General features: G+C 44.9%; 1 non-coding gene across 1 annotated transcript; it reads right to left on the bottom strand.

Moving 5' to 3' along the window:
• Positions 1-18,799: 18,799 nt before the first annotated feature.
• On the bottom strand, positions 18,800-18,871 carry TRNAQ-UUG. The gene has a single exon. It is a non-coding gene; the product is annotated as a tRNA-Gln (tRNA).
• Between the last annotated feature and the right edge of the window lie 353 nt (positions 18,872-19,224).

Genomic DNA, 19,224 nt, shown 5'->3' with positions numbered 1-19,224 from the left:
TGCAAACTAATTTTTCAATGAGAAAATAGTTTTCATTTAAAAAAAAAATCAACCAGTTCTAAAACCTGTATTTCCTTCATGTGACAGCTGAGAATGTCCTGTAACCATATGATTCCTGGAGCTCGGACCAAAAAATAAGAGCTGGCAACACAGGTGAAACATTTTCAAAGTGCAGACCCTTGTGTTTTGTCAGCTTCCAGGGTGTTAAGCAAACACATGGGTGAGACAAATAATGAATAATACTATAAGCTTTTTCAGGCAGGATCATGCCTGCCTCTGATTTTTTACAGAGCATCTAATAGAACAGGATTTCTGTTTGCTATAATCAGAAGAAACATGAACTCTGCTGATTCTTACCAAGCCATGGATGGGAATAAGACATGCAGGCTACAAAATGTGAAGTAATGACAGGGGTTGAGAGAAGGGAAAGTTTTGGCAGAAGAGGTGTCCAAGGAGTTTGGCAAGGAGGTTACCCAATGTTACAAAGTGATTAACAGCTAGAGCAAAGGGGAGATTGTTCTAAATATTAGTGTCTAATGTAGGCTGTGAATGGCTCAGCTCTTCAACCTCAAGGCTACTGTATATACCCAAAGCCAAGACAACTTCACATTTAAGATGACCTCCCAATAATTAGGGGTCAGTTAGATGTTGTACATGGAAAAGTATGACAAATTTATAAATGTTCCATGTATAGAGAAACACAAAAAATGTATAAAAGTGTTACATTTTTCCACATACAGCACCTAACTCCCGAAAGACTTGTCTTAACTTTTCCTCCCTCTGTGACAGTGGGAAAAGTAGCAGCAGAGGGCCGGGCAGTAGGGAGGGGCAGTAAGTCTGCCCCCCTTCCTTTGCTCCCCCACTTGCTCCTTCCTGCCTGCACCCTCTGCCACCTCCCCCATGCTGCCTGCCCCTCAAGCAATGCCTGAACGCTTGTCATCTGTGTCCCTGCATCCTCTGTCCCCCCTGCTCATTACCATCATAGCTCTGGTCCCCAATGTGCAGAGTAGCATGGCCAAATTACTCACCAGCATTTGCTGTGGCAGGAGCTCTGGCCCTGAGACATCAGAGCTGCTGTCACCGCCATAGCTGCTGTGTGGCTGGGCTGGGGCTGGAGCTACCATGTGCCCTGGACTGGAATGGGGCTGAGGTCAGGACAGATGGTAAGTGAAGGGGGCGAAACGGGGGCAGGGGCAGAGGTACAAGGGATGCAGAAGCAGGATGCAGGTGAGGGGGCACAGGCTTCAGGAGGCAGGTGTGAGGGTAGAGGTTGGGGGGCAGCTGCTGCGGCTCCAACTCTGGCCCAAACCCAAACTGCCCCCTGCTCCCCCAGTCCTTTGTACAGAAATCCAAGACAAGAAGCTTATTTTCCCTTTTTGAAGGGGGTGGGGTGGGACTCATTTTGGATTCAAATACATACAGCAAATTGTTGAATTCTAAGTCTTTTGCCCCATGAAGGGTTTTCAGACCAAACCTTAGACAGGAGGCCACACGCTTGCTTGATCACAGTGACATTGAATTCAGTGGCTATATAATGATTTATGCCTAGCGAGGATTTCTCCCTGGGAGTCTCTGCCTCCTATGTGTAACCATGAAAGAGCCCACATGTCAATATTTTGTACAAACTGTAGGGATTTGTGCTTTTCGGACCAGACTCTCAACCAAAATAACAGCTCAGCCTCTCTGCCTTCAGGGGAGCTATTGACTGCAGCAGAGCTGTGCTGACTTGTAGCTCCTGAGACGCTTTCCTTCCTCTTTTTCAGAAAACTGAACAAAGCCTGACTCCCCATTATCTCATGCCAGACAAGCCCCTGCGCACCCCCCTGGTTTCCAGGTATGCCAGGGAATGGTGTAATGGTGATTCATGTGCACAATAACCCATCCACATTTTTTTCTCCATGAAGTTATTGATTTGAATTTAAAACTTTATTGCCAGTTCAATGACTTTGTCTGGGAATTTAATGGTATTTGCCTGTCCCCCCCCCCCAAATCCTGGGTCTCTTAGATGCAGCATAGTGCAGCTTGAATGTAGTCTGTTTCGTGGGAAATCCGTGTACTCTAGTAGTAAGAGTAGTAAGGTGGCAGTTGCAGCCAGGTAGGTCTTTCTCATTGCCTGTCTTTACACCTGCTTGTTCATGTTCTAATTAGAACACTCCAGTTTGGCCTTACTATCACATGTATAAGCCCCCGCACATTTAAAAAAAGGCATGGGGGTACTTTATTTACAGCTCATTGAAGGAGGTTTATATAAAGCACCTGACGGCCATTAATATTTGTGATGGTGGGGTGCTTTAATTACAGCGGCAATCTGGGAACCACTCTAATTAATCCTCCTCCTCCCCACAACCCCCAAGCACATGTATAAGCAGCCATTTTTCCTTGTGGTACCGCTGACTTAAACCTCCGGGCATGTTACTGGTAGAACAGAAACTGTGGACTATGCTGGCAATCTACTCCCAGTGTGGACACAGCCATACTATTAAGGATGTTCCTTCCCGACTTATTTCAGCCCCCTTCCAGAGCAAGATAAGCTGTACTGGAAAGAGTGGAGTTTTGCTGGTATGACTCTATGTATACTAGCATCTTTAGAGTCCTGTAACTGCGACCACTTGAGGAAGGGTGTGAGGGGGGTACTGTACCATTTTAACTACAGGGATATACTGTAGCCCAACTTTATAGTATAAACAAAGCTGTGATCCAGAGGTGGGCAAAATGCAGCCCGGGGGCTGGATGTGGCCTGCCAAGCTATTCTATCCAGCCTGCAGGGCCCCTAAAAAATTTAGAAAATTTATATTTATCTGCCCTGGGCTACCTGTTATGCAGCTAAAACTCAGTAAGCAGCCCTCTGCCCAAAATAATTGCCTGCCCCTGCTGTAATCTGTTTATGCCTAGACTAGCCCAGCTATATAATGGGCATAAGAATACATACCCTAAGCCCAAATGTGAGCATACATGACCTATGCACATATGAAAAACTTATAGTTGAATGTGATTATAGTTGCTTGAATATGACTCAGTTGCTTCATGGTAATTGCCTGTATGCGTGCTCTTAACACAGCAAGTAGAATCTCAGTCACAGTGACTGCCCTTTCTTCACGCAGGATTAAGCTGCTGTGGGTTAGTTTCCACGTACCCAGGGTAAGAGCATGCACACAGACAATCTTCATGGAGTAGCTTATGGGTTGTAAGGCTCCAGCCACTTTTATTTCATGGTAAATCATAAAGTCTTTGGTACAGGGACAGTTCCTAGGTGTTTGTACAAAGCCCTCATTTCTGTTGTGGGTTCTAGGTATTACTATAATATGTGATACCCCAGAGATCAACATCAAGTGTTATATGACAAGCTAAGGAAGTACAGGCTGAATGAATGGACTGTAAGGTAGATACAAAACTTGCTGGTGCATCGGGCTCACAGGGTAATAATCAATGGCTTGTTGTCTAGTTGGCAGCCAGTATCAAGTAGAGTGTCCTAGGAGTCAATCCTGGGGCTGGGTTTGTTCAATGTCTTCATCAATGATCTGAAAGATGCAATAGAGTGCACCCTCAGCAAGTTTGCAGATGGCACCAAGCTGGGGGGTGGGGGATAGTTGATATGCTGGAGGGTAGAGCTAGGATACAGAGTGACCTAGACAAATTGGAGGATTGGGCCAAAAGGAATCTCATAAGGTTCAACAAGGACAAGTACAAAGTCCTGCACTTAAGATGGAAAAATCCCATGTACCGGTATAGGTTGAGGGCTGACTGGCTGGGCAGCAGCTCTACAGAAAGTGACCTGGGGGTTACAGTGGACAGTAAGCTGAATATAAGCCAGCAGTGTGCCCTTGTTGCCGAAAAGGTTAACAACATAATGGGCTGCATTGGTAGATGTGTTGCCAGTAGGTCTCTCCATTCAGCACTGGTGAGGCCACATCTGGAGTACTGTGTTCAGTTTTGGGCCCCTCACTACAGAAAGGATGTGGACAAATTAGAGAGAGTCTAGCGGAGGGCAACAAAAATGGTGAGGGGGCTGGGGGACTTGACTTCTGAGGAAAGACTGAGGGAAGTGGGCTTATTTAGTCTAGAGAAGACTGAGAGGGGATTTAATAGCAACCTAAAGGGTTGTTCAAAAGAGGATGGAGCAAGACTGATCTCACTGGTGGCAGATGACAGAACACGGAGCAATGGGCTCAAGTTGCAGCAAGGGCAGTTTAGGTTAGATATTAGGAAGAATGTCCTCACTAGGAGGGTAGTAAAGGGACAGGTTACCCATAGAGGTTGTGGAATCTCTGTCTTCAGAGGTTTTTAAGACCTAGGTAGACAAAGCTTTGGCTGGGATGACCTAGTTGGGGATGGTCCTGCTTTGAGCACAGGGTTGGACTAGATGACCCCCTGGGGTCCCTTCCAAACCTAATTTTCTATGATTCTATGACCCTGGCTAAACAACAAATGCAAAACCAGCCAATACATCTCCATCCACACCACAATTAAAACACTCTACAATAAAACCATAAGAATCCCTGAATCCTACGTGTTTACCACACAATGCGATATTGCCCATCCAATACACTGAATGCCCATGTGGAAGCTATACGGATGACAGCTAAACAGAAAGCATGGGAGATATGCGCCTTATAGACTAACTAAATAAAATATATAGAGAGCACAAGCTTTCATTGTTGTAACTAACCAACTACTACACAGTCACAGAAAACAGATAAAGGACAAGAAATCCAGTTACCACTGGGAGAACACTTTTCACAAAACCACCACTCCATCTCTGACCTTACAATCCTCGTACTCGAGGGAAAGCTACACAATGCCTTCAGAAGATAGGCCTGGGAACAAAAGTTTATATGGGATGCTAAAAACCATGCAGACAATATTTTTCATGGCTCATTACAATTTACTTTCTCCCTCTGCTAATTACTCTGTACTCCACAAGTAACAACAATGCTTTTGCATTTTCAGTGGACTTATTCTATTATATAATTAGATTTATCTAATTCAGTTGCCTTTTACTTGGTCTGTAGCTACTTCCAATAGCTTCTCTTTGCTCCACAGGTTTACTGGCTTCTTCTACTTCTTAAAATGACTATTTTGATTTACATAATGGAGTTAAACAAAAATAAATGTTTTACTTGGCATCTGGTTCAAGCTGTATCTGCTTCCTTCCAGGAATACAGTCCTGGACTTTACTCATTCTCAAACATAAGCTTCTGTAGGTGACAACATCTGACAAAGTAGGCTGTCTCCTATGAATGCTTATTAGGCCTGCACAAAGCAGCTAGTATTCAATTTGGATTTGGATTCAGCCAATTCGGGGGACAGTGATTCGATTTGGTGATTCAGTTCACTGTCCTGAATTGATTTGGCCGAATCTGATTCAGAGATTTGGCTGCTACCGAATCTCTGAATCTCCAGATCACCCAGGCCCTATCCCTGCCCGCTGTCCCAGCCCCGCCCGGCCCCAGGTCCTGAATCTTAAAAAGAAAAAAAAAAGCTCTGACTCAGTGCTTCCTGCCAGCCCGGGGCGAGGCGATCCCCACAGCCCCACACTATGCGCAGGGCTCTGCCACAAGCCCCCTGACCCCTGCCTGCCCCAGCTCTTGTCCCTTTGAAAAAAAACAAAAACAAAAAACCCCTGGCTCACTGGCTGCTGCCGTGTGTGTGTGGGGGGGCGCTCCCCACTGCCCCCAATGTCCTGCGTGGGGGGTTCTGTCATGAACCCCCAAAAGCCCTGAGGCTGTTGCAGCAGTCAGTGAGTCCAGCGGTTTTGGTTTTGGTTTTTTTTAAAGGGCCAGGAACTGGGGCAGGTGGGGTAGCTCGGGGGGGGGACTGGGAGAGCGAGCGGGGGTCGGGGAGACTGGGGGAGCAGGCAGGGGATGGGTCCCCTCCCCACTCCTCCAGCCCCCCCTCGCCCACCCCTACTTACCAGCATGGAGTCCAGGTCTAGCTGCCTGCGGCAGTGAGCGGAGACTGCCCAAATCGCCAAAGCGCTCCAAATCTTTTCCAAATCAATTTGGAGAGCGTCAAATTGAGCTGGACCTTTTACTTGGTCCCCTGATTTGATTCAGATTCAGAGATTTGGCCACCGAATCTCCTCTGAATCGAATCGGCACCCAAAGTTTTGCCCAGCATAATGCTTATGCCTTTCTGAGCAAGTTAGTCTGCTCTGCCTTTTGCCTGCCTTCAGACTACCACAGCTCACTGCCTCTCCCAGACTTAAGGAAGGGCTTTTTGTGCTTGAAAGCTTGTGTAACATCTCTCCCAACTATATAGTGGATTATTACCAACCAAATCTTCCTTTCCCCATATTCCTTGGACCGTGTTGGCTAGACTAGCACTATGGCCCTACTATATCATAATAGAAATAATACTGCTAAACTTCTCACACACTCTTCCAGAACATTTCATGCCACTCAGGTCAGGTCTACACAAGAAACTTTTTCTAGTACAATAATAGTGACTACGGGTGTGATTTATCTGCAATATTTCTATGTCAGCAAAGGCTCTATCAAGACAGTTATACTGGAATAAAGGTCTCTTTGCTCAGGGGATCACTATAAATGATACCAGCAAAAGCTTTTTTCCTGGCATAAGCTAAGATTATTTTCTGGTAAGGCTATACCAGTAAATATTTTCTAGTGTATATCTGACCTGGACAGGAATGAAGGCAGAGAGGATATATAATTTCTGATTAGAAAATAAATAAAGAGTTGATAACCACAGTGCCCATTTCCAAACTGTGCTTCATATCAGAAAGCCAACCTTGTAGTTATATCACTGCTTTGAGAGAGCTGTGCTCAGCTCCTTACTCAACCACGTACTCCCAGTGTCAACTGTATAGTGATAGAAATTGTATCTTAAAGATGATCCCTAAAAAAGGAGGCTGAAGACGGTAGTAATTGAGAGAGAGTCCCTCAGGTAAGCTGCTAGTTAGTCAGAGACAGACTAAGGCAGGGGTCTGCAATGTTTTTGGGCAGAGTGCCAAAAACACCTGCAACCTCAACTTGTAACATGTTGGTGTGCCAGGCCAGATGGCAGGGGAGCCATGAGGGGCCCAATCCTTGTTGTGCCAGCACAGCCCCAGACCCTTCCCTGAGGCATGCATGCCAAGCAAAATGTCTGCATGTGCCATGCTCTGGCATGCATGCCAGGGGTTGCCTGCCTTTGGACTAAGGGGTCTGCAGAGGATATCTACTGCTCCCCAGTAAAACTTGTTTAGTTCTTCTCATTCATCATATGCCTATGTCTATCAAACCTGGAGATTATTATAAAATTAGTAAAATACTTTCTTGTTCCTCTCTATATGCTTCATCTTATAGTTTATAAACTCTAATGCTTTCTGTCCCCGCTTTATCTATGTGGACTGGGAATTTCAAAGGAGCCTAAGGAATTTAGGCACCCAAATTCAACCCACTTTCCCTGATAACTGAGCACCAAACTCTCATAGCTTCATTTAAAAAAACAAATGTCTTTTAGTCAGAAACTATGGGGCACGCGCTGTCTCTCACTTGCACTGCCAGGTACAATGGGGCTTTGATCTCAGTCAGAGCCTCTAGGTGTTATTGCAATACAAATAATTGAATGGTAAAATAACATGTGGCAGGCGGGAGGCATATTGTGTTCTCCAAGCTCCTTGTGGCAGCATTTCAGATCTGGAGAAAGGAGCAGCTTCTGTGAGTGTTGCTTTGAAAAAAAATCCTCCCCCCCAGCCCAACACCCAAAAAATGGTTTGCCATTTCTAACTGCTTGCATTGCTAATTCAAACAAACATGTTTCTGTTTGGTTCTCCCTGCTCACGCAACCATCAGCCTCCCAAAGGTTTCCCGGCTTTTCCTTTGCTTACACAAGGAAACTGCATGACCATTTCTGTCTGGAATTTGTTCTTTTTTTTTTCTTCAGCTCTTTTCTTTTTAGGCTCATTAAGAAATCAATAACCGGCTCAGCAGGGCTTCGCTTAACCTGATTCTGGGAGTATTTCTAACCCCTGAAACGTGAACCGAGTTCTCAAATTGACTTAGCTGGTTTCGCTTTTGCTCATTTCCACTTGATAATATTCTCTGTGCTACGTCCCCTTTCTTAAATGAATTTAGTGCCAGTGAAAAGCTGAGGATTGACAGGCCTGTGCAATAAAACTCACTTCTTATGCACAGAACAGGTACCGCATGGGAGATGACAGCTGTGCATGCATTGTAGCCTGTTTGGGGCAGAGGCCAGATGTGTGCTCTTTCTTTGTAAAACAAAGCTATGTAGAGCACTCGATCAGTGTTCTGAGGACTGTGGTAAAACAGATAATAATACCAATAAGTGCCCCTAAAATTCCTGTTCCAAGAAAGTGGCCCACCTTGACCAGACTGGAGGGATTTTGCCTCTAGTGATTAGATCGTTCTGGCTTTTCTGTTGGTGCTGAGCAAGAAGCAGGTTGACACAGTGGTTTGCATGATGTGGAAGGCAGGGTAGATTTGAACCTTTATAGCCTAACTACATCAGAGATGTATAGCATAATCTTTAATAAGGTGAGGTTTGCTTCATCAGATGCTGTGAAGGGACTGCAGGAAGAAGAGCTGCTAAATAGAAAGCAGTGGGTAGTATACAAAGGGTAGGGAAGTGGGGAGGGAAAAGCGGGTACTGCTGAAAGAAGCAAGGTGGGTCGGGGAGAGTAAAACAAAAGTGTTAACCCACTGAGGGACATAGGGCTTATAAAAGCTAGTCCAGGTAATGGGTTAGGACTCCATAGTCTTGGTTTAGACCATACTTAGCACAATGTGGATAATTTCTTGTCCTGCAATTTCCTGTACAAGTTCATCTTTAAAGTTTTGTTGTCTGTGAACAACCACCCTGAGGTCAGTGATGGCATGTGCAGGGAGGTTAGTGTTCTGCCAGAGGATCATCTGTCTTTCTGATACTGATGTCAGATCGGTATTCATTCATTCTCACATGTGGGGATCTCCACATCCGTCCAGTGGAGAGAGCAGAGGGGCGCTGTGGGCAGCCATCTACTAGGATCTGGACTAAGGATACAAGCACATTTCAAGTAGGCACCAGCAGTCCAAAGATGGTAATGATGTATAGCCAGTATGTGGTATGTGTACTCATATTGAACAATAACACATTCCTCCTCCCGTTTCTCTTCTTGCTTCCACTGCTTGTTGACTTTATGGATGGTATCTTTGTTGCATGTGAATGTTATTCCAAAGCTGCTACTCATGTTTAGCCCTACCTCTGCAATGGTTTTCCCACAGCATGGCACTTGTGCTACAGCTGCTCAAAAATGGAACATTTTTCCCCATGAACAATTTCAAATGTTTTATGAAAAAAATGGTGAACAAATGTCCATTTTGTTTCATTTCAAATTAACTTTTTGGTTTTGCCTCTTGAGAACTCCCATAAATTTGAATTCCCATTTTCCCATCCCTGTTCCCCTACACCCTAAAGTCCCTTATTTATTTCTCATTAAATTTAGAAATTTGTTTCACAACAAAAGCACAAAAACGTCCCATTCTCCTAAGTTCCAGTCACCCAGGCTTGGAAAATTTTCCATCCCTTGCAATGGGACCAACTTCACAACGGCTGTGAAAACTTGGCTCCAGAGTTCTGTAATGCAGGGCTTGCTGTTCTGTTTACACCTGGGCCATAATTCTCCTCCCCTTTGTACACCTAATAGCAGTTTTCTACTTGTCTACCAGGCTGTTTTGGCCCTTCCTCTCCTGTTGTGTCCAGGGTGCAGGGGCAATGCATCGCAATTTGTGCACAGCTGGAAAGCTGCCATTTGGACACACACACAGAAATGGGGTTCTACCCTTGGGGTCACCACATTAAACACTGGACATACTTTTACACGTGCTTCAGTGTGTTCTGATTAGAACGTGTCACAGCAGACTTGATTAATCGAGCCCTCTAATCAGAACGCTCCAGTGTGCTGCCGCGTCGGCTCATGTATTTAGTGTCCCTGCACTTCAAAATGGTGGTGGGGGCGCTTTAACTAAAGCTCCTCGAATGAGCTGTACTTACAGCATCCTCACCACTATTTTGAAATGTGGGATGTCAAATACATGAGACACCGTGGGTGTTTTAATTAGAAAGGATCCTAAGAGCTGCTCTAATTAAAACACCTTTCCCCCACCCAGAGCATGTGTATAGGTGCCATGGGATGTTTTGAATGCAGGTGGAGCTCAAATTTAGTTCAATACAACAAACCTTTGGGGTGTGCTGATGTTTTTGTTGTTGTTTTATTTTGTTTTGGTTTTAGGGAAACATTGATTTCAATAAGAAAATACTGCTTTTAATCAAACCTGCATTCCCTATTACAGGAATGAATCCATTACTGCAGAGGTCTTTGAAAGTTCCTATTTGTTTTTATTTTCTTCTTTTATGTATCACAATATTTTTAAAACCAATTATAGTTGCTTACAATGTGATCAGTTAATTTATAACTGCATTTCCACATCCACTTGTATTAGCTATGCTGACACTTTAAAGGAAGGATGGAAGAGAAATAGTCTATGTGTAGGGTCCCTGGGTGTACCTGATCTCCAAAAGTCCTCATGTCTTATGCCTGAATAAAAATAAAGAGTCTCTTTACAAGGTGTCAGTACAGAGGGAACATTCATTAACTGTACAGAGCCTGGCAGTTAGTTTGCTGGCAAGTGGCCACAGTTTTCAGAGTACACATTTTAGTTGATGCCCCCCGAAAAAGTGACCTAGATATTGTCATACTATGTGGAATCACCGTAATCTAAACAGGAATTATTATAGGAAAGATCTACAAGCTACAAAATTATAAGCAAACTTCCAAGCCACTCAAGTTCCAGCTGTGTCTGCTTTGTTTACAGTGAACTATGCCTTTCCCAGGATAATGTAGCACACAAAACATCATCGGGTGACTGAATAATGTACTAATATAAACATGCTATTACAACCCACAGATGTAATTTTTCATTGTCCTGTACTTTGTCTGTTAATCTTCACCAGTGCAAACTGGGTGGAAAGTGATTCTTCTTTCTAGAATCCTAGAAAACGAGGGTGGGAAGGGACCTCAGGAGGTCACACCTAGTCCAACCCCCTGCTCCAAGCGGGACCAACCCCAACAAGATCATCCCAGCCAAGGCTTTGTTTAGCCAGATCTTAAAAACCTCCCAGGTTGGAAAATCCACAACCTCTCTAGGTAACCTGATGAATATAAATCCACTTTGAGCTGATGTAGTTGACTACACAAAGAGTGTGTCTACACATGTCGCTATGGAGACGTTGTTACTGCGCCATGATTTAGTACTTCCTTTTGGAGGTACTAAATTGCAGTGCAGTACCAGTGCATACTGCACCATACAGCAGCTACTTCACCATAGTGGCGCGCTATACTGGGGAGCACATCACTACGGCGAAGTAGCTTCTGGTCACGTGTAGTCACCTGCAGATTTTACATCGCTGTAGCACATTGCTATGTCACTATGGTGTCACGTGTAGACATGCCCAAAGATCAATACAATGTGAATGGAGCCCGCTACCTTGGCTGGCCTTTTTACAGCAAGAAATCTCTATTCCACTGATAGCCTGGAAAATACAGGGCAAATGAACAGCTTCTTTCAGCAACAAATGGAAGCCATATAATTGCTGCATATCAAAATATGATCAATTAACTCTACAGTCTCAAGCATGTGACAGGGAACAGAGATTACCACCTGAGCAAAAGAAGTTAAAGGACCAAGTGGAAGCTACTCTCTGTTCATAATGTTTTCTCACCAAAACCAGGTTGCCAGGCTTGTGCTTCTTCAGAATAACACTACATAGTTCTGTACCTCCCCCCACCTCCATTCCTCACAGAGATCATGTCATAGGAGACTGGTTTAGAGAGAGAAGTATGTAATTGGAGAATATAGTTCAAAAGGGCTTTAATCTTGTCAGACATTTAATCATGAGATTAAGGAGCTCTGTCCTTCTGGAATGCCTTAATGTGATACTTTGCACTTAAAATGTCTGATGCTTTTCATCTGAGGATCTCAAAGCATTATTGCAAGAAGCACTACCATACTACAGAGAGAAGCAAGTATTGTCACCCTCATTTTCCTAGAGTGCAAGCTGAAGCAAAGAGAGTTTCTCAGGGTACTACGACAGGCCAGGGCTACTGTGGCAGAGCCTGGGCTGGGACCGAAAAGTCTTCTCTCTCAAGTTACCCACTTCAAACATTAGGCCATACTTCAGGTTTCAAATGAATATGTGAAAGATAGTCATGGACCTTTTTAATCAGCCAGGGCAGACCAAAGATCAGCACCAAACAAAACACAAGGCTGCACAACTTTATTTTCAGCTGTCGGTGTAACTCACTGTCTCTCCTCTAATGCAAAGAGTATCATGAAAAAGCTTGTGAAAATGTTGTGGCCAAAGCCTGTGCTATACAGTTATCAACTCTCCCTGTCCCTAACTGAAATGTCCCAAGTGCTTCCAACTGCCATTTAGGATTTGGTTAAGGTAGGTTGCTTATCTAAGGTGGGTTTTACTTTTATTTTTTGCAAGGCTTTTCAAGAACAGATTCTCAACTTTATTCTAATTTTCAAAGGGGACAGGGGGAGACTGAGGGGAGCAGAGAAAGAAAATCCATTTGCTGCAGTACTGTCAGCCCCTTAGTTTTCCTTCAAGTCTGACAGGCCTAGGATTAAAGGTTTGGTTACAATGGCCTGACAGTACACATTAACAGCCTTGAATGTCTTAACAATCCTGCTACTGGAGATGCATTCAGAAGAGTCTGTGAACTGTTTTTCCCCTTTAAAGCTCCTGCTAGACCCTGTTGTCCAGTGAAATCTTTTGTAATTAAAAATGTGTAAAAGGGTGGGTTTTTTTGTATATATGTGTGTGTATCTATATTATGCAAAATAATTTGCTTCCCCTCCCTCATTTTTAATTCTTGCTTTTCTTTCATATCTTTATTTTTTTCTTTGGCATAATACATGTTTAGCTTTAAAATCTTCCAGAATGTTATTAACCAGATCGTTAGCTAGCACAGAGAAGCAAGCTTCACTCCTGTTAAATATGTCACACTGACCTGGTCAGTGTGAGGATCTGGAATTTCACGTGAGACATGCAAAATGCATTTCTAATAAAAAAGGAAAAAGTGTCCATGATCAAACAAAATTCCGTTCTTGATCAGCTACATTAGCATCATAAAATGTAATTCACCAACCATTACATTTGCATGCTTCTTGAACTGATGGACACTGATTGCAATAACCAGAGTGTGTTGTTATTCGCTATGCATAATAATTAAGGTTACATAGTGTTACCTCCAATCACTGACAAGAAAGAGTGGATATGTTTCCACTACTTCAGACTCCAGGCAGCAAATCTAGTTTGATGAACTGATTTTATAGACAGGTTCTTTAAAAAGTTTGTAGCCTTAGGTTGTCTAAGTGCCTTAGATCTAAATGCTTTCTAAATCATTGGATCTTTGGAACTGGAGCATTTCACAAGAATGGCATTTCTCAGTCTGTGCTTGACTGTGAAAATGTGAGCTGTTTTCAAATGCATTGGCTAGGAACATAGGCAAGGGCAATGGTGTTTGAAAATGTATTGTTAACTGGTGTTGATTAACCCCGGGGGAGAACAGTGGGTCTCCATTAACTCATGTGACAAAGGCCTGTGCTTTAGGAACAGAAGGCTTTGGTTTCAGTCTCCACCGCTGTAATTATTTTTTATTTATCTGCATTCTGGTATGGTAGCACACCGGGACCCTAAAGATCCTGGCCCCTTTGTGCTAGAAATTATATGACACCAAATAGAAAAGCAGTTCCTGCTCAAACAGACTTACAAGCTAAATAAAAGTTAAAAAAAGGGGCAGGTGGACACTGTTGCCTACAATTCTGTGGGTACCTATACACATGCAGCGAGGCTGCTTCAATGCACTGTAATTACAGCATTTCGGAACAGACTCAGTTAATCAAGTGTGCTGACTCCAGCATCAAGTATTTCAGCATTCCCACACTGCAAAATGGTGGTGGGGCACTTTAACTAAAGCTCGTTCAACGCCCCCACTGCCATTTGGCAGTGCAGACACACTAACAGATGTGACACTCTGGGCACTTTCATTAAAGTGGCTCTCAGAGCTGCTCTAATTAAAGCACAGTGTTTTCCACTCTTCCCCCCCACACACACACAGAGTCCTGGAGCATGAGTATAAATGCCCTGTGTGACTAGGATGTGTGGGATAAGGGATAACCGTGAAGATCACCTAGTCATGGATATAAATCTGAGGAGGGAGGTGCCCGATTGATCATTATTTCTTGCTTTGCCACTGATGAATTTATGACCTTGGGCAAGTCATTTTCTTTCTCTGTGCCTTCTCCTCCCCACTAAGTCTTTGTCCATGAGATCTATTTGTATTGCAGGTTTTTCAGGGTATAGGCCGCCTTTGTGTCCTGTACACAGTGGGTCTCTGACCTGGCTGCACTACTACAGTTAGAAGTTAACACAGGAGAGGGCTTCCTGGGTCACTGAATCCAGTCACCTACTGCTGCAGGCACCAGGTCATACAATCTTATTCCTAAGTTTACATTCAGTCTTCTATATAAACGTGCAGATGGGACTGCCAAATAGAGCTGATAAGGATACATGAGCATCTAGTTCAAGGGTAGGCAATCCCTGGCACACATGTTAGAGCATGGCATGTGTAAGGCATTTTGCTTGGCACATATGCCTTGGGGCACAAAATGGGGGAGCCATGAGAGGCCTGATCCATGTTCTGGCAGTGCAGCCCTGGCCCTTTCCCTGCTATCTGTGTCGAGGCATGCATGCACCCACTGCCTGCAGTGAGCCTGGCTGGGGCTCCACAGACCCCCATACAGCCTCTTCCAGCCTCCCTGCTGCAACCAGCCCAGGCTTTGGGGAGGGCATTTGTGCCTCAGGGCAGATGATGAGGAAGGAGCTGGGGCTGCATTGCCACAACAGGGATTGGGCCCCTCCTCATGGCTCCCCCACTATCCACCCTGGCACACCTGCAGGTGTTTTTGGCACTGCCCAAAAATGTTGCTGACCTCTGGTCTATTTCTGTACTCAGGCATCAGTTGGGGTGTAGCTCAATAGCATCCACAGGAAATTTTCAGTGTAAAAAAACTGAGATTGAAGGTTCAGTTTTGATTAAGGGTTCTCAGATTGTGACTCCGTACCTGCAGGGGTATCATGGAGAGATGCCTGATGTTCACAACCACCTTGTTTTTCCTACAATGCCGAATGGGAATGGGGTCTAAGCCTGCTCATGTCTAGGTGAGTATAAAGCCCTAAGAGGTGCCCGGTACAAGGAAGACTGAGAACCTCTGAACGAGATGAGCATTTTCTAGGGGCCTCTTTGGGGACATAAGACTAGATTCAGACTGGGTATGACTGGGAAAACAGGAGTGAGCAGTGAGGCAGACTTTGAGGAACTATCTATAGATCCTGTGCTTGAGGCAGGGGAATTTAGTGAGTTAGTTATCATCTTTTCCTTGTTTGTTCATTGTCCATGAGGCTCATGGAGCAGGGCTACTGACCCACTGAACAGACATTTGAGACAAGTCTATGTATCTGTGTAGGTCATGTAACTAGGAGTCTTGGGTCTGTGACTGGTTCTTGAATTACTGAAAGGTTATTTGCCCCATTCATCCAGCTAGTGAGTGACAGAGCTGAACAGTTAGGTTTACTAGAGAAGCCTGTTTCCAGGTGACCAGGAAAAAAACAGGAATGCTTACGGGAGCTGTGGAGGGGTGGCAAAGCCTTTCTGTCCAGGTACGATTCTATGTTGTGATGGCCAGTGATATGGTTGCGACCCAAGTTTTCTTTTCTGCATGAATCCATAAGGGACTTCTGTATAAAGTACAAATTTGTGACTGCCCTGGAGAAATAAAAGGTTTGTGATTTGGAAGGACAAGTACTGTCACTGTGGAATATCAAAGGCTTGAGGTGTCCTTGAACAACTTGTTTTGGATATTATCGCTATCCTAGATTCATGATAGGAAGGAATTGGAGTCAAAGGAGCCAGAGAGGGAGAAGGAACCTGAGAGGAGGCTGTGTAGTTTGTGACCACTGGAGGAATTCTACACAACTGGAAGCAGATGAGGACGAGCAGGCAGGCAGCACCAGAGAAAAGAGGACCGAGCAGAGTTTCATACATCTTAGAAGTATCTGATTCTTATCAGAGTCTCAGCATGAAAACTGGCACTGAAGATTCAGCTGGTCAATGAAACAGAAATCCATAAGGGACATGCTTGAATGTGGCTGCTCTGCCCATCCCACAAGAACCTCTCAAATGCCTACGAAAAGATTTCTAAGTATCCGAACAAGACAGGCAGCCATTGATGGGAATTCTCTGCTCAGAAGAACCCAAAGAATGTTTTTCATGAAAAGTCATACAATAGGATGACTTGCTATCTCCTGGACCCAGGACATGAGATGCAACTGTTAGCTTAGATAACTGAGATAGGATGGGTTACTGAAGTCAGCATATATGAAGCTTCATGGGATACATCAGAGACTGTAAATGGTTGCAGAGAACTCAGACAAATACTAAAAGAAACAAATGTTCTCAGAAATCCCTCCTGGCCCAGGAGGTAAGGAAGACAAAAAATAGGAGATTATGGAAATGAGAAGCTGACTAGGAAAATGGTGCATGGTAGAGAGTTTTGGTTTAGCAGAGTATTGATGCACCTTCCACAACGTGAGGGGCTGTACAGTTTCATCTTACTCATATGGTTAGAGGCTTACAGGACAAGCCCTATGAGGAGAGACTGAGGGACCTGGACCTCTTCAGCCTCTGCAAGAGAAGGCTGAGAGGTGATCTTGTGGCCGCCTACGAATTCATTAGGGGGGCGCAACAAGGGATCAGAGATGCTTTGTTCAACAGGGTGCCTCTTGGGGTAACAAGGAACAATAGTCACACACTGACAGAGAGCAGATTTAGGCTAGAGATCAGGAAAAACTTCACAGTAAGGATGGCCAAAATTTGGAATGGGCTTCCAAGGGAGGTGGTGCTCTCCCCTACCTTGGGGGTCTTTAAGAGAAGGCTGGATACGCATCTGGCTGGGGGCATCTGACTCCATCACTCTTTCCTGCCTAGGTAGGGGGTTGGACTCGATGATTTCATAGATTGTAGAGTCGGAAGGGACCCAATGGATCATTGTGTCTGCCCCCTGCCCCTGTCAGGAAAGAGGACAGAGGTCAGATGACCCCAGCCAGGTGACTGTCAAGCCTCCTCTTGAAGATCTCTAAGTTAGGTGATAGCACCACCTCTCTTGGAAGCCCATTCCAGACTCTGGCCACCCTTACTGTAAATAATTTCTTCCTAATGTCAAACCTAAATCTACTCTCCACTAGTTTGGAACCATTATTCCTAGTTACTCCCTGAGGTGCTCTGGTGAACAGCGCATTACCAATTTCCTGCTGTCCTCCCCGATAAACTTATAGGCAGCTACAAGGTCACCCCTTGGCCGTCTTTTGTAAAGGCTGAAGAGATCCAGATCTCTCAGCATCCCCTCGTAGGGTCTTTCATGGAGGCCACTAATCATGAACCCTCTCCAGATTCTGCATGTCCCTCTTGAAGTGTGGCGCCCAAAACTGGACACAATACTCCAACTTCAGCGTAACCAATGCTGCATAGAGGTGGAGCATCATCTCCCTTGATCTGTTGGTCGTGCATCTGCTAATACATGACAAGTTGTGACTGGCTTTGTTGGTGGCCCCATTACACTGCTGGCTTATGTTCATCTTGGAGTCAGCTATGACTCCAAGATCTCTCTCAGCCTCTGAGCTGCTGAGGAGGACATCCCCCAGCCTGTAGGGGTACTGGGGATTCCTCCTTCCTAGGTGGAGTACCTTACATTTATCTTTGAACTGCATCCTATTTCATTCTGCCCATTGATCCAACCTGTCCAGGTTGGCCTGTATCTGTTTCCTGGCCTCCAGTGTATTAACTTTGGCACATAACTTGGTATCATCTGAGAACTTGGAGAGGGTGCTCTCTACACCCTTGTCCAAATCGCTGATGAAGATATTAAATAACACTGGTCCAAGGACTGAAACCTGCGGGAGGGAGCCCACTTCTCACCTCCTTCCAGGCTGAGAATGACCCATCCACCACCACTCTCTGGGTGCGGTCCCTAAGCCAGTTAGCCACCCACCTGACTGCGTAGGCATTCACTCCACAGCCCGTTAGCTTCCCTATGAGACTAGGATGCAAAACTGTGTCGAAGGCCTTCCTAAAATCTGGGTAGATGACATCACCCTCAGCTCCTGTGTCAAGGCAGTCTATGACCTGGTTATAAAAGGCTATAAGGTTTGTCAGGTAGGATCTACATGGGGTGAACCTGTGCTGGTTTTCTTTCAGCGTCATTTCTGCTGCTGGGGCTTCACAAATGTGCTCTTTGATCATTTTTTCCAGTATTTTCCCAGGGATAGAGGTAAGACTGACTGGCTTAAAGTTACATGGCCCCTCCCTTCTCCCCTTCTTAAAAATGGGCACCACACTGGCCCTTTTACAGTCCTCAGGGACCTGGTTGGAGCACCATGAGTGCTCAAACAGCTGTGCCAGTGGCTCAGCAATGATACTGGCCAGTTCTTTCAGCACAGAAGTTCTTGTTTGCAAGCAGGAGTCTGAGTTCTTCCTGCTTATCCCTCATGCTCCTAGCATTAGTGCAGAGACATTTGAGTCCCCCCCAGTGGGTGTCCTTGGTGCCCATTGGGCCCCTTAGTACATACGTGGGCTGTTCCAGCACATGGCTTGTGGTTTGCTGACTGTAGGGTCTTGCTCTTGTCTGCATCCCTGTCCCCCAACAAACCTGGTTTAAAAAATCCTAAGGAAAGCAGGTTCTACTGAGATTTGAACTCAGATCACTGGATTCAAAGTCCAGAGTGCTAACCATTACACCATAGAACCAGGTGTGAGCTGTTGAAGTCCCTTCTGACCTTAGTATATATAAATCTATGAAGTGTGGTATTTTCCCAGGGAAAACATGGGTAGCTGCAGTAGTGGGGGAGTATAACCTTGTGGCTGCTCTGTTAACCCCCTAGTTGTAGGACACCCAGTGCTTCCATGGGGGCCAGTTTTCTCAGAAATGCTGGCTAGAGTAGCCTGGAAGGTGGGTTAAATAAATAGTAAACCAGGAATCTAAAAAAGAGGGAATAACTGAGCATTCAAGTAGCACACAATCAAGATGTTCAGAACAAAATAAATCAAGGCACCAAGGTATTCAGAGAGAAGAAATTCTTTAATTGCCTAGAGGCAAGGAT

This window comes from Crocodylus porosus, unplaced genomic scaffold (genome assembly GCF_001723895.1).
Source record: "Crocodylus porosus isolate Cpor-Errol unplaced genomic scaffold, CroPor_comp1, whole genome shotgun sequence".
Classification (NCBI taxonomy): domain Eukaryota; kingdom Metazoa; phylum Chordata; order Crocodylia; family Crocodylidae; genus Crocodylus; species Crocodylus porosus.
Note: the sequence above shows the minus strand (reverse complement) of the source record. Positions and strands in the feature narration are given on the sequence as shown.